The following is a 17,083-nucleotide window of genomic DNA, read 5'->3' as shown; positions in this document are numbered from 1 at the left end:
ACCCAACTGGAGGATGCCGCTGAAATTGCCTTGCCTAAGGTCTTTCCATTTTTCAAGCATACGGTTGAAGAAAGGATCAATCTGGCTGATGCCTGTGAGACCGAGGAGCAAAGACAGAAACTGAAACAGGTAGTTGTGGACTTCCAGGATATCTTTTCTGTAGATTCATATGACTGGAGACTTACACCTATTCATTCAACCACCATATCCACAAACCCAGAGATGGTGCCAGTATTTGTCAAACAATACCAGTTGCCTCTCATGTCCATGGAATCACTCACAGAGATTATTAAGAACTTAGAATCCCATGTCATAATTTGTACGATCCACAGTACCTTTAACAACCTGGTACTTAGGATACTAAAACCAAATGGACAATGGAGACTGTTTGCAGACATGAGGGTGTTGAACGAATGTGTCCACGTGTCAAGATGGTTACTACCCTACATCGATCAAGGGATGGCACAGATCCAAGGGTCCAAAGTGTACAATGCCATTGCTATGACCAATGGCTAATTGACATTACCCATGAAGAAGGAAGACCAATACAAGCTTGCCTTTACCTTTGGGGGCAGAAATATACATGGACCTGAACCCACCTTGGAAACATAAACTCCGGCAATGAGTTCAACATCTTTCTGCGTAAGGCCATGCCTGATTTGTGCGAAATGGGAAACCTTTCATGTAGATGATATTTTGATTAAGATCCCAACTGAGGAGGAACATATAGCAGAGAGCCGCTATATTCTGACACAGGTGCAGAAAGCTGGAGCAAAACTGTCCTTTCAGAAAGCACAGTGGTGCAAAACCCAGGCAAACCTCTTAGGGCATGAAATTACCCCTGAGGGTCTCAATCCCCAGACAAAGAAGGTGAAAGCCTCATTGGAATTAATGGACCCTACGACTGTGTAAATTAAGAAGACTTCGTGGACCCATTAATTATAGTTGAAAGTTCACTGAAGAGTACGTAGAGGTCACTCAACCCCTGGTCCATTTATTAATGACCTGAGTGAAGTGGGAGGGGGGGTCCAGAACAATCTGAAGCAGTTAAACAACTGAATAGAAGCCATATCCAAGCTCCGTGTTTGGCTTGCCCCATCAAGAATAAGGAGTTCTTCTTTTAGAAAGGGTTTTCAGATACTTGCCTAACAGCGATATCCTACTTAAAGCATGACAAGGTCAACAAAGTCATCTCATACGTCAGCAAAACTCTGTCCTCTTTGTCAGAAAAAATCAATGAATGCGAAAATGTTTTCCTGGCAATGTTGTGGACATTGAAAACCTCCCATTCATCCAGGGGTAGCATATCATTTTAGAGACTCCTCACCAACACTTGCAATAGTTACAAAGTGACATAATCTGGGTGAGGAATTTAAGTACTTCGAGAATATCTTCCTGGATTCTGTCCATATAAGGCTTTCCCATTGAAGTCAGATATGGCCAAAACAAGAAAGTCCTCTAGCACAAGAATTGTCAGATTTGCATGATTGTGCTTAAGAAAACTGCCTCGAGAATGTTTAATCACTACAAACAATAAGGAGGCGTAATTAACATCCTAGCCCAAGGTCTATGAAGAAGACAGGTGTCAGGGGATACACACAATTTATATGGATGGGTGCTCCCGACATGTTGGGAAAAACAGGGAAAAAGAACTGGTGCTTGACATTGGGAATGCCTTGGTGAATAATACCCCAGAGGCCTATGCTAGTTACAAAATTTGACCCCAAAGCAGTCAGGTGGCACAGTTGATGGCCGTACATCAAGCCATCCTCACTGCAGTACACCACCAACTCAAAGAACTGGTGATAATCACTGACTATGTCAGGAATGTGTTTGTGGAATAACTGATTAAGTGGAAGAATCGAGGCATGCTTTGTGATAACAATAAACCCTTAAAGCTTGGTAAACTGATCCAGTCCATTGAGGATCTGGTGACCCTGAATGAGATGACCATATCTTGGAAGAAGATAAAAGGTAATTCCAAAACTGAAGGGCCAGGTAAGACTGGACTTACCTGGCTGACCAACTGGCGAAATCTGGAGCTCTACAGGAATATTTCATAGATACAGAATCCCTGCTGGTGAAATTCAAGTTGTCACTGTCACCAGGTCACAAACTCATGCCAACAGTAAACTCTCAACTGCCCAGTGGAGGAAAGGTACTCTGGATGGAGATTTGATCACAGCACAGAATGATGACCCGATTACTGGAAGGTTTTAGCGAGTTTTCCTCAATCAGAATCTGATTTTACCAGTAACAAGGATGTCTAGCTGTTGATGACATTTTCCTGTAAAAGTGAGAATTTAGAAGTCTTCTTGGACTCACTAATTATAGTTGAAATTTAATTGAAGAGTACACAGAGGTCACTCAAACTATGGTTTATTAAAGTCTGGATTCAAGTGGGAGGGGGTTCCGGAACAATCTAAAGCAGTTAAACAACTGAAAAGAAGCCTTTGCCAAGCTCCATGTTTGGATTGCCCTATCAAGAATATGGAGTTATTTTATACAGTGTTTGCAGATAATTGCCTAACAGCGGTATTGTACCAAATGCACAATAAGGTCAACAAAATTCTCTCAAAGGTGAGCAAAACATTGTCCTCTGTGACAGGAAAATTCAATGAATGCGAAAATGCACTCCTGGTAATGGTGTCTGCATTGAAAAATGACCTCCCATTCATCCAAGGGAGCACATTATCGTAGAATATCCTCCTCAAGACTTGCAATACTTACAACGTGACATAATCCAGGTGGGGATGCAAGTAATTCCAGAATTTCTAGATTCTGTCCTTGCAAGGCTTGCCCATTTAGATCAGATATGGCCAAAACAAGAAGAGACATTTAGCACAAAAATTGGCATCTTGCATGATTGTGCTCAAGAAAACTGTCTCAAGGACAAATGTTTAATCACTACAAAAAATATGGAGGTGTTCTTAACATCCAAGCACAAGGTCTATGAAGAAGACATATGTCAGGGGCTACCCACAGTTTATGTGGATGGGTGCTCTTGCCATGTTGGGAAAAAAGTGGAATAAGCACTTGTAGATGACATTGGGAATGCCTTTGTGAATGAAACCCTGGAGCCCTCTGCTCGTTACAAAATGTGACCCCGAAGTAGTCAGGCGGCAGTTTTGATGGCCGTACATCAAGCAATCATCAATGTAGTACACCACCAATGCAAAGAACTGATCATAATCACTGACTCTGATTATGTCAGAAATGGGTTTGTGGAACACCTGATTAACTGAAAGAATTGAGGCATGCTTTGTGCTAACAATGAACCGTTAAAGCATGGAAAACTGATCCAGTCAATTGATGATCTGGTGACCCGGAATGAGATCTTTTGGAAGAAAATAAAAGGTAATCCCAAAATAGGGGGGCAGATAAAACTGGGAATTACTTGGCTAACCAGCTGGCTAAAACCAGAGCTCTGCAAGAGGATTTCATAGAAACGGAATCCATGCTGGGTGTAATCCAAGTCACTGCTGTCCACAGATCACAAATTCGTGCCAACAGTAAACTCTCAACTGCCCAGTGGAGTAAAGATAGCCCGAATGCAGGTTTGATCCCTGCAATGAAATTCCGTATTACAGGAACATTTTGGCGAGTTTTCCTCTAACAGAATTGGATTATACCAGTAAAGTGGATTTCACAGTGTTGATGAGGTTTTCCAAATATTCTGAGTCCCAGGTGGTTTGCTGTTATGGATCTCACTATCTGGATATGACCAGTGGGTGGTAGCTACCTCATACTGGAAACTGATGTTAAATTATGTCCATGACACAGCCACTCCCAGTCATATCAGGTTTCATACAACATTGGAATTCTTGAGTGAGGTTGCGCACTGGTCACCCATGGGCCAGGACCTCAACATTTATATAAAGAGGTATCGGTTGTGTGCACAATTTCAACCCAATACTCTCACACACGGAGCCCCTATTCAGAGAAATGGGGCTGACACTGCCTTGGGCAGATTTTCAAGTCGATTTTATCGGGCCAGTGATTCGCTCCTCTTGAGGAAACAAGTACATGTTGCCTGTAATATTCTTGTTTACAAAGTGGGTAGAATGTCTTCCTGCCCTGAATTGTAAGGTGGAGAAAGCTGCCACACCAATGTTAAACCACATCTTCTCTTGTTTTGGCCTCCAGCAAAGGATTGAGTAAGACAGAGGATGTCATTTTACTAGTGATGCGATGCCTAAGATGTTGAGATTCTAGAGGTAAAAAGAAAAATCCACAATACCAATTGCTGCCTTCGAGCGGACAAGTTGAATGATACAACAAGCAAGATGATTGTGAGCATCCTGAAGAATTTTGTGGTGGACTCTGGACCCATTTGGGATATTGGAATACCACTTGTACTTATGGCTATTAGGTCTACACCATCTTCTGCCACTAAAATGCCTCTATTTGAGATTAAGACCGGATGAAAAAGGATGTTACCTCAACATCTGCTCTAAAGAACTCAGGAGCAGGCACTGATTTATGTGTCCCCCACTTATGAGTGCATTGAAAATCTAAGCAGGCACCTCTAGCATGCTTTTGTTTATGCTCAGCTGAATTTAAAGATGTGGGCTGAAGCAATGAAAATGTACTGTGATCTAAAGAACACAAAGAGGGAGTACGAGATAGGTGACATGGTTTATCTGTACAATTTTCAGAGAAATCAGACCAAGAAATGGACATTTCTTCAGTCTTGGCATCGTAGCTTTGAAAATGTCAACAAGATTTCACCTGTGACCTATACGAACCGCGTCCCAAAATTAGAACAGACAGAAGAAAAATTGGTCCATATCAATCAGTTGAAAAACTGTCATCCCAGACAAGCTTTACGACTGACTGAGGAGCCCAATGAATTTAGAGCCAAGGAATCATCTGAGGAATGAAAGGTAAGAATGAAAACCCTGGATGGAAATTAAAATATATTTAACAGGTGAGTAGATTAATATTCATCGGAAATGTTAATAAGTAAAGTGAAATTTGATAAATGTCTCTTATATGCAATGTTGTCTCAATTTCTATGCAATGGTGTTTGTCAGATTCTGTGTAATGTTCGCTGGGGAAATAAGTTTAGTGCAAAAATACTTACCCTTCTTTTTTACTCCTCTCTGTAGAAAGATTAATCTTCTTCTATTCCAGCCTAGGGATTGACTGAAGTGGTGCCCAGTAAAAATCAGACGGAAAGGGGCAAGAGGTGAGAAAGGAAGGAAGGAGACCTCTTCCATAACCCAGAACCTCAAAAGATCAAGATAATCCATGACTCTGATGAAGGCAAATCCAAACCCCACTCTTCCCTGCTCTTTTCCAGGAGTGGCATTACGATAAAAGAGCGTGGAGGGTGATATGTGTGGTTGAATGGCAGCCCCAGGATCAACTGAACAGAAATGCCATATTATACACTGCTAACGTGTCTAGTGAATTCAAATTATATGTACTTCTCCAGTGGAAGCAAGTAGCATGTGAACAATAAAACCAGGCTGCTGAAGGGAATTATAAAGACACATTGTGAATGCCAGACTGAAAAGGCAAGATTTCATTCAGCTGCCAAATGAAAAAATGTGGTGTTCAAATCAAGAGACATGCACTTATTCAAAAGGGCCTTGAATGTGATTGATCAAGCCAAGAAATAATAAATAATGGTTTACATGGAAAGTGAGTATTTCTGTTATTCAAAGCACAGTAAGCTTGTGTCAGTGTTAAAACTCTTCCCCTGAAAGTTAAAGTGACCTCCCCCAATCACATGCTCTGTACAGGCTCTCCAGCTGAAAGGCAATTGCTTTCAAGCTGAAGGGCCTAGAAGGATATTTGCATTCAGGTTTGACAGCACCATTGATTGGTGTGCTGGATCAATGGAGAGACTACCAATGAGTGGGCTGGACTATATAAAATCCACTAAATTCATGAAATGTTTTGGACCATAACGGGGCTGCCTGGAGGTGGCCTGCACTCAAGATTGCTGCCTGATGCCATAGACCAATCTGCCCAGAGAGATATGATCTCTTCAGCAGCCATTAGCCCAGCCTTCAACTTCACAAGAATGATTGATCATATTGACACCAGGCTTACGTCCATAATGAAGAAGCAGATGCCCAGAGCATGTGTTCTGAGGGGAAATGTTTTGTTTGTTTATTTGTAATGTGCGCCAGACCCGAGAGTATCAGGGCGCTGTGGTAAAGGAAGTCTTACAGCTTAGTTGCATACAGGGTTACAAAGTCGAGTGCATAAAGTTTACAGACATAGGTACAAACATAAGTGAGCAGATTCTTCATTCTCTACGATAGGTAAAGAGCAGGTATGTATGGGAAGAATATAAATAATCAAATAAAGTGTAGGACAAGAGTGTCCAGAGTATGTCCAGTTATATATACATGGATGGCTACAAAACCATTATATTAAAAAAAGAGGTTGGAGGTGGGGTGCTTATTTGGTTGCGGTCTTCTATTCCAGTGATGGTTGCTAGTCGGAGTCTTCAAGCCACTTAGTGAAGTTTTGCCTAAATTTCATGTATGATTGGTCTGCTCGAAGTGGATGGGGTAGGGGAGTTCCAGAGCAGTACTACTTTGAGTGATAAGCTGCTGACCCCTACTTTGGATAGTTTGAATCTGGGCACATAGAGGCAATTGGTGTTCAGTGTTCTGGTGGGCCTGGAGGTATTTTTTATTGATTCTCTCAGTGAGGTATTGTGGCGCTGCATTGTTTAGGTATTTGTGAGTGAGTGAGGTTGTTTTCAACTATATTTTCTCACTGGTAGACAGACAGTTATGTTGTCTTCTAACTGCTGAAATGTGTTCATTTTTGGGAATCATTAGGGTGGCTCTAAGGGCATTATTTTGGAGGGTTTGTATTTTTTTAATAATGTATTTGTTGGCACCAATGTAGAGGGAGTTACAGTAATCCAGTTTGGATAGGATTAGAGCTCTGGCTAAGGTGATAAGGCTGTTTATAGAGAGGCAGGGTTTGCCTGCTCTGATGAGTTTGCATGTATATGCAGTGGAGGAGGCCGTGGAATGTACTTGTTTGGTGAATGTAAGCGAGGAGTCGAGATAGAAACCTAAGCTTTTCACCTCCTTAGCAACTTTAATGTTGTTGCCGTTAATGTTGAAGGACGTATAGTCGGGGCTGAGTTTTTTGAGGCTGGATGTGGTGCCCAGAATGATAAGTTCAGTTTTATCGTTATACAGGCATAAGCCATGGGTGGCCATTCATGCCCGAATGATCATGTAGACTCTATTCACCAAGTCCGAGTCCTTGTTATGATCACATGAAAGAGGTAGGAGAATCTGAGTATCATCAGCATAATTAGTGTAGGTGATACCAAGATGATCCTGATTGTTGAAGAGGGGCCTGGTGAATATGTTATAAAGTGTTGGGGAGACACATGAGCCCTGGGGCACTACACAGGTGTTGGGGATGGGATCAGCAGCGGCTGACGTAGAGAAGACTCTCATCGTCCTCTCACTGAGGAAGAATTTTATCCATAAAATGGCTTCTGTGGAGAAGTGTGCTGCTGAGTCCAGACGGTTGCATAGGACCTTGTGGTACACCAGGTCAAAGGCAGCTGAGAGGTCGAGGAGGAGGAGTAAAGCTGCTTTGCCATTGTTCCTGAGCTCATCAATTCGGGCTTGAGATCGATGAGTGTCGTTTCCGTGCCATGTTGAGGCCAGAAGCCTGATTGACGGGTCCATAATAGGTGGTTGACTTCCAGATAGTTTTGTAAGCCACCTTATCTAGAATTCTAAGGAGGAATAGCACTGTGGTGATTGGCCTGTAGTTGGTTGATATAGATGGGTCTAGGGTCTGTGTTTTAATGAGGCACCATATCCAGGACTCCTTGAGGTTGCTAGGGATGTTGCCAGAAGAGAAAGAGACATTGATAAGCTTGGTGATGAAAGGGGCTAGGTCACGTGCTGCATCTTTGATGAGTTGGGCCGGCATTGATCAACTTAGCAGTTAGAAGGTCTGATGGACAGTATAACTTTCTCGATCTCAGTGGTTGAGGTTTTGGAGAAGTTAAAACGGTGAGCTGGTCTGGTGGGGGCATGACATTGTCAGTTTGTACCAGGTTTGTAGTGGTTAGTGAGGCTTTTTTGTGTGCAATCATGTCTTGAAGGGTGGCAACTTTGTTAGATAGTGCACCCTGGATATTAGAGCACCATGTTTTATCTTTAATGCAGTTGTCTTGTACTGGGATGGGGGAATCTAGCTCTTTTAGAATTACGAATAGTTCTTTCATACTAGAATTCGCTTTTGATATCCTATTGTTATAGGTTTCTTGTTTTGCTGGGAGTATGTCTTTTTTATGTTGGGAGGATATGTTAGTTAGATTCATTTTATTTTCTTCGGATGGATGTAGGATTTTTAGGTGTGGCATAAACCAGGAATTGAGCTGATTCCTGGGTTTGGTTGGTCTGAGTTTTAGCAGTGCTATGGTGTTGAGGCTAGTGGTCATGATTTTATTATATTCATCAATGAGCTGGTTGGGCTCTAAGTTGTCCTGTAGAGAGTTGAGGGTGGGTAGGATGAGACGTAGGAGTTCGTCAACGGTGATGTTAATTTTTGTTCTGGTTAGTGTAGGAGGTGCCAGTGGCGTTATTGTGGTAGTGGGCCTTTTGGTTGCTAAGGCGAAGGGGAGGAGGTGGTGATCTGTCCAGATTTGGGGGGTATTGGTCATGATCATGGCGTTACAATTATGGTCTGCACCCCGTTGAGTATTCTCCCTTTATTATGGTTATATGAGTCTACTCTCTGGGTGAAGCCAAGATTTGTAAGGGTGTGAGCCACAGAAGTGGCTTGCACATCGCTGGGGTCATTAAAGCCTAGGTTGAGGCCCCCGAGTAGTAGGACTTGTGTGGAGTTTTTTAAGTTGTCTGAAAGGATAGTTGATATATCATCATCAAATGAACCTATGGGGCCTGGTGGTCTATATAGTAGGTGTATGGTAAGAGTTTGGGAGTTGGCGATATGCTGTTGATAGTCAGAATAATATATATGTAAATATGTGTCCATAAGTTTATATCAAGAATTACTTTTTGCCCATTAACGTTTGAACCATAATACTTACAGAAATGGAATCACATGTCATTTTAAAGATTATCCCAAGACTGTTTCGATGCCACCACCTCCATAACAACATGACTTTTGGAAACCCTGACATAATCTAAAATGCATTTTTATCTCCTCAGAAAATGTCACACGACTGAAAGTTGGGGCGGCGGTCACTTTGTGAATCAGGTAACTGTCTGTAAAGTTTGGTGATGACAACTTTTATTAATTGTGAGTCAAGTGTGAAAAACTGCTAGTCAGACATGCAACGTTGGACTTTGGGGGAGGAGAAGAGAATACATCTCCAAAGAAAAGTCAGAACCAATAAACTAGCACCCTCTAATTTTAATATTTTGGGGTGGGTGACTTACAGGGTAAAAAGGCCTCACACAATAAAAAGGGGGAGACTTGCCTAAAAAAAAAAAAAAAAACATCTGGTGAACACTGAGACAACTGCCTCAATATCATAAAATATGTATTTTATGAACTGTTGAATTTGTTGATTTTTTGAAAGGCTGATTTTTTTCAGCTAAATCAAATAAATAAAAAATGAAATACATAAAAATCATCTGGATGGAAGGACCAGATATTGCTGCAGGATTATCTTTTCCTGGGAGACAGCAATTGGGAAATACTGAAGCTGACTGGGACCCACACCCGGAGAGGAGACACAGGCTGAATAGAGCAAATGAGGATCCTGGGGAATATCCCTGTCTGATGGTGGATTCGTATGTCCCAGTTCTGTCCCTATAAAAGGAGCCCTGCTGATGTGCCTGAACACCAAAAACAGAGTTTTCCAATGCCAGTAGTTTGTCAAACAGAACTAAGCCTGTTGGGAATCTGTTTGAGTTAATATCTTCCCCTTAATCGTGGGTTCGGGGACAACCTGAGTAGACCTGTAGCATATTTTACTGAATAATAATTTATCTAACTCACATATAGGCTTATGCAGGGGCTCTCGGGGGAGCTTGAAACCTCCACTGTCTTTACTAGCACTAATTCAAGTTATATTAATTTAAAGTAATTCGGTATACCTATTTTTCTTGTCAACCCTAGAATTCCCTAAAGTGAGTGGGTGTCCTTGTCCAAAAAATAAATTCCTAACTGTCACCACTTCTCAGACCTGGCCTTTAAGCAGAGGGGTTCTGAATGTAAATGTAGTCAGGGTTTTTGTTAGAAGGTAGAGAAGTGCCTTGTTTAGTGAAACCACGTGTAATTCCTAATTGAAAAATGCAGACTGCTTCCTGAGAGGGAGAATGTGACCCTGAAAAAATAAATATTTTGTATCGCTTTGGGATGAAGAAGGAAGAAGGGTTCTATCAATCCAAATTAGTATCAAGAGTCTGTTGTGATTTCAAAACTGCAGACAAATGAAACATACAAATTGCTGCATGTGTGAGATTGCTTTGAAAAACATAACATTTGATTTAAATCTGAACCTTATCAAGGCATGCAAATACTCATGATCTGGTATTGTTCCAAGGTATTGTTTAATTTTGACATAAAGGAGTTCGGGAGGGGCGACAAGAGGTTTGAATGTTTTTTTTTGGCTGTGTTCCATGTACATGAGACCCTTAAAGTGAAAGACAAGGGGAAAAGTGAGTTCTGCTTTGAAGCTTTGTTTTCTGCTGCAGAGAAGGTGGTGTGTGTACTCATATATAGTTAATACTCATTGAACCTATCATTTTAAAAAAAAAAAAATATATATATATATATATATATATATATACATATATTCAATGAAACAACTTTGTTAAAAGGACATTATGGTTAAATTGCACCAATATAAACCTGTGAAATTCATTGAAAAAACTTTATTAAAGGTCTCCCGATCACCCCTGCCATCTTGTTACTAACATTATAAACACAACCCATTTTAGGGACTTTTCATCAAAATTAATTTCACATGTGATGTCATCGGTGATGTCATCAATGACATGTGTGATGTCATCTTTGATGTCCTGGGTGTTAGTCTTAGCAGTGCAGAGTGGTGGCGTGAGTTATGGCTGCTTAGCTTACCATAAATGGCAGATTTCTGAGGTTTTTCGGTTTTACTTGTAGCCATAACGTCCCTTTAACAACGTTTTTTCAATGAATTTCATAGGTTTTTGTTAGTGCAACTTAACCATAATGTCACTTTAACAAAGTATTTTCTGTGAATTTAATAGGTTTTTATTAGTGCAACTTAACCATAATGTTCCTTTAACAAAGATTGTTAAGTGAATTTCATGGGTTTTTGTCATTGCATGCTATTTTCCTACAACTTTCTAATATCATACTTACCGAACATAGCAACATTTGTGTGCAATTTACAAAGTTTCACTTTAAAACTCTGCAATTTCCCACGTTCTAGAATCATTTTAACATTTATATACCCTTTTTGCAACTTTTTCAACTGATTTTGCGTCTGTAGACGTCCACGAACAACTGACTTGATCGTGGGCATTCCGTACAGTGCTACGTGATCATACTCTGGCGCGCGACATGATGACGTGTCTGAGAACGCGTCTGCACTTTGCGATCAGATCCGTGCTTCGCGGACAGTTCAGAAATGCATTTTCTACTCATCTAGGAACTTTCAACTTCAAAATTCCCCTTGCGCAGCTCCTACACCTATTCTTACTCATTATCCATTAAAAATCTAGTACACAGTACATACTTGGAAGAATTGTAGCAAAACTGTAATTTATCTTAAAAATGGCATCACCTATTGCCATCCCTCCTCCCCAAGAGCCACCACCATCACAAGCCGGTGTACCTTCACAACAAAAAAAAGGGCAGTACTTCTAAAGACAATGAAGAGGACCAAGAAGATGAGGTAGGGGAAGTGTCTACCTCTAGCACCCAGAGAGAATCATGGGTGTGGCAGTTCTTTACTACTGTTGGGAATGTACCAAAGGCTAAAGCTGCCAAAATGAAATGCACTGAGTGCAACTTTGTACTCAGTTACAGACTCCCCAGACAGTGCTCATACATGACCACCTCCATATGCTGCCACGCCAAAATCAATGACCGCAATGCTCTCAGAAAGGCTGTTCCTTTCTTATAAAGTAGGAGGCTATCTTCCTCCACCTCATGTTCCTCAACCAATACTGTAACCACAAAGCCTACTTCTGTGGGACACAAAATCCCACCAGCTACCTTGCAAGCAATAACAGATGCTGTTGATCAATATTTAAGACAACTGTCCTCTGTATATACTACAACACATAATTCTGCAAAGGGAAACAATTTTTAAGTGCTTTTGAAGCGGTAATCATGGAGCACGAAAAACACTACCCCCTACCTTAGAAGTAAAACATGTACAACATCTCCCCTGTCCACCTGTCCCTCCATATTAGTGATTGGTGCCTCTTCCCTCTTTTCCCTCCCAACCTTTCGTTCTAAGCTCTCCTGTCAGAAAAATAAATACATCAAAAACAACAAAGGAAATGTTGCTTCAGGAACCACCTTTCACAGTTAAAAAATAGAACTAAAAAAAATAGACTCCATCTACATTACATTTCTCAGTAAAGTACATAGACTCAATAAGATTTTCCAACATTTCCATTAGCATGTTGTGTTATGCTAATGGGAATATTGTGGCGTACATCCCCCATTCCCTGGAACAGTGGATACCAGCCACGCAGCCCCAGTTATCATCCCAAGTGAAGCAAGGGTGGATAACAAGGTCTTCGGACAATTAGCCCCCATTCCAGCCACTGCAATTGGGGATGAATACCATTAGCACCCCATGTTCCCAAAACGGGAACCCGGGGTGCTAAAAAAAAAGGATTTTTCCTTTGCCAAGATGGCTACCATGAAAAGGGAAGGAAAGGCAAGGTTCTATACAGGGCCCCTCTTCACATTACATGGCAGACTGCAGAAGACGAAGAGAGAACCCTATGACCATAACCACAAGCACATTTTTCTTCCCTTTCAAAGCTCTCGCACTTTCTAATAACTTTACTACAAAGTCGGTCCCAGGTGGACATGGTCATTTTAACACCATGTGTTGTCCCTCGTCATGGCCAGTAGCCAGATTGTCTGGATCATGACCTTATTCCATGACCCAGACAATGTGGCCACTGCCCATGGCCACAGGCTACACCTCAGTCACAAAAGGTATGTCACTATTTTTTGTACCTACATTATGACACTTGTCAAAAAATAAAGCATGGGCACATTTGCAAAACCATGCTTTAAAGTCCTTGCCATTGTTCCTTACACAAGTTTCCTGGAAATCCACCCATGTTTTATTTTTTCAAAAGTGTCAAATATATGCACATTGTCAAGGATTTCAATCAGGCAATACACCCGGGTCTCAGCCTAGCATGCAATGCAAACATGAAATATTTATTATGTTCAATATTCTGAGTGATATACCACTCATATCACACCCCTTCTCAAAATAAATGTGGCTGGTTTGAAAGATAGCGCTTAAGTTAAGATTTCCCCCTGCAAATTTCTCAACTCACAAAGAAGCAATTCTACACAGATGTAAGTAAGCAGCAGGTATTCAGCAATAAAGAACAGTGTATAGGGGTATAGGGTTTGAATGCAATCTTCCCTCCTCAAAAAAGACAGAAGAACATTTGGAAGTCTCAAAACAATGAAAAGTGTGCAAAAAGTCCTTAAATTGATATACATCCCTGTGGGAGCAACACTGAAAATATCCTAACAAACATAAGCTATAATATGAGCAACAGTACACATTTTGAATCAGAAGGGAAGTTTGGAAATACTCTGAATGGGGAAACACAAGTGTAAAACTTTTGCAAAATTTTGAATTCCTGCCTAAATTTCACTATGCGATTTTGACGATAAATGGGTCAAATACACTGTGTTTGGATGTGGTTTTTTGGGTAGGGATATAGCTAAAGGTCTTAGGTTTAAGTCAGAGTTGAAATTAATTCTCTAGCTATTAATTTGAGGAAGTTATACAAGTTTGAATGAGAGGTGTTTTTAGAAAAATAGAACAGAGAAAAACAGAAAATCGGTTTTAAAATGACAGGTTGATTATACTTAAACTAGATTAATGGCGAAGAAAAAGAGAATGCCACTCGTGAATCTCCACAGTTACGCATGGCCGCTTGTAACCCTTCACATGGTGGATACCCCGTTCTTTATGGGAATTACTTTAGTTACTCCAAATCACTAATGACTTATGTTCAAGAAAAACAAAATGAGAGAAAATCGGTGCTAACACTAAGAATCATAGACAGAGTTGCATGAATGGTTCTGATAATGTTATATGTTCTTAAGTTAAAGATGGGATAGGTTATAGGTTGGGATAGGACAAGGCAATATATGCTATGATTCACTATGATTCCTATAGATACTTACAGTCCACTTTAATTTAAGATTGGACCGTCAAGGGCTCTGGACATCACAGATCGGGTCTACAGACAGCAGGGCACTTCTGGAGGGATAGGTCAGCTGGGTGGTTCTGGTCAACTGGACGGACACCTCAGACTGGATTGGATTGGATTGGCCCTTCTGGTTGCTGGACACTGTAGATCAGTGGGATGGCGAGTTTCAGCAGGCATGCATGAATGGTAGCAAGCCAGACTGGATCAAAATTGTTTCCCTTAAGTTTGGGATGGGTTCAAGATTTGGGCCTTGCTGAAAAAGAGTTCAGCAATGCTGGGGCCTTGGGTTTGCAAAGAAATCTGGATCAGGAACAAAGATGGAGGATTCAGGATCAGGGTGCCACGCGGAAATCAGCATGGAGTCAGGAATCAGTGTATCCTTGTGTTTTGTGAGGTTCCCTTATTTATCCTACCAAATGACATCACTAAGTTTATGGTAGGGGCAGACTTACAACCCACACCCATAATGCTGTGATTGGTCAAAGGCACAGTTCCCGCCTGGCTTTTTGCTGGTTGGATGACAGAAAGGGTTGTCATATTTTATGATGTGACTTAGGAACTGCCCACAGTTATTTGGACCAAAATTTAACTTTCCCACAAATACATATTTATATAATTATGCCCTCTAATAAAATCGGACACATACCTTACATATTTTGTGGGTTACATTTATATCCAACTCCCAAGTTGGTGGGACTTGGCTTTGTCTTTCTGTGCAATCTTAGCAATTTTAATCATAAAGGTTTGGCCTAACAATTCCTAATTCGGTAAATATATGTGAAATCACCCCTAGTACATGAGTACACAATATTAGACTGGCAGCATTAATAGTCTATGCTCAATTAGTCTGTTTTCATAACTTGAGTTCATTATGCAGTAAGAAATCCTACCAAGTCTGCATATGTCTATCATAAATTCAGATTTCTATCTATGTACTTTTCATTCCTTTACTTATTTTTGCTGCCAAGTTACATGTTATGAAGTTCTGTAGCAAAATAAGCAATTTAAACCCAAAATCACAGCTCAGTTTTTTTTCTCACTTTCCAAGTGTAAAGAAATGGCCATCCTCTCCCAGCATGCTGCCCCTCCTCTGGAAGGATAAGTGTCCAAGCCTTGTATTTATTTTGCCTGGGCCACAGACGGATGTCTAATGAGTCCTTTGTCATGAGTGTGCGAGGCCTCCCAGCAGCAATTAGATCTTTCCTGCCAGCAGTGAAGTGTCAACCTTTCCCAGGCTGAGGATTGTCAAGGCAGAACTGTTTTTATTAAAAAAAAAATGTAATAGTTAATTAACTCTAAACTGGGTTACTTTAAGTTTTCACCTACATCTTTCATTAAAACATATTTAATGAACACAGTTTATAGGTGGATTTTTACATTAGCAATCCTTTGACATTTCCTAAAGAATTAGGCCTTTCAACAAAAACATGCTTTCAAAACAGGCGAATTTGCACTTTCTTCATGGAAAAACATATTAAACTGAGTTCTTTTAAATCCTATTTTCCAATGTAGCACATGCACATTTGATTCAACATTCTTTCTTCCCTTGAGTGCTGGGATTGTTTGCAGTCTGGATACATGTATCCAGCCTTTGTTTAAAGTTTCTGTCTGCACAGCTGATTCTGTTACATGTTGCAATTTTAGCCGTGTTTTTCCTGTGGAACTGAAAACAAATGTTCTTGGGCTGCCTTTTTCTTAGAGACTTTTCATAACTGCTGTCAGTCAATGAGGCCCGGTTCCTCTGAGTCCCACTGGAGGATCCTGACATTTCAGTACCCTTTTACTCTCAGTGATTCAATGGAAATAAATGGATCTAGCACCAAAAAACAGCGCTGTTGAAGGTTGCAAAGGTAACATTTAAAAGGCATTTTCAATTTTCAGCACAATTCTGCTGCTTTGCTCTATGTTGAATGTGGCAGAACCCACTGGCATGCTCCTGCAGTGAGAACTCTGTTTTTCACCACCCCTGACTGTGTGTGGCAGGGTGTGCAGCTTTTTGTGGTTGTGACCCAAATTCACTTTTGCAGATTCTGGGGTGCACTGGAGTAGGCACATCCATTTTGGGCTGTTTCTTTCACCATTTGTAAAATGATGCAGTGGGGCACATTGGAATGGGTCAACATATCCCACAACATACAATAGTTATAAAGCTTAGCCCCCACTTGACAAAATCCATTCAGACTTAAAACAAAATCTTTTACATCTGGATCTAAAAATGTTTGCAAACTTTTGTGTAGATTGGTCAAGTTGCACCACATGTATAAGCCTTTACAATATTTTGGGATCCCCCTCTAATTTTGCCCCCTCTTGACAGAATCTCACCAAACTTTGCAAAAACATTTATATCTAGATCTATAATGTGTTTGCATACCTTTATGTAGATTTGTCAAATGGCACCACATGTATAAGCCTTTACAATATTTTGGGACCCCCCTCTAATTGTGCCCCCTCTTGACAAAATCCCACCAAACTGTGCAAAAACATTTATATCTAGATCTATAGGGGCCGATTCATGGAACAAACGTGCGCCGAAAATCTACGCGCAAGCAGGCGCAAGCAGGCGCAAGCAGGCGCAAGCGGAAAAAAAGAGGCGCACGCGCACTCGTGCGATTCATGGAAGTCCCTGCGCGTGTCTTCCTCGGGATGTGCGCCAAACCCGTGCATGGCGCACACGTCACTGCAACATCCCGAAA

The sequence above is a fragment of the Ambystoma mexicanum genome, chromosome 1q, assembly GCF_040938575.1.
Source record: "Ambystoma mexicanum isolate Mex_15411 chromosome 1q, UKY_AmexF1_1, whole genome shotgun sequence".
NCBI classification, from domain to species: domain Eukaryota; kingdom Metazoa; phylum Chordata; class Amphibia; order Caudata; family Ambystomatidae; genus Ambystoma; species Ambystoma mexicanum.
This window is presented reverse-complemented; position numbering follows the sequence as displayed.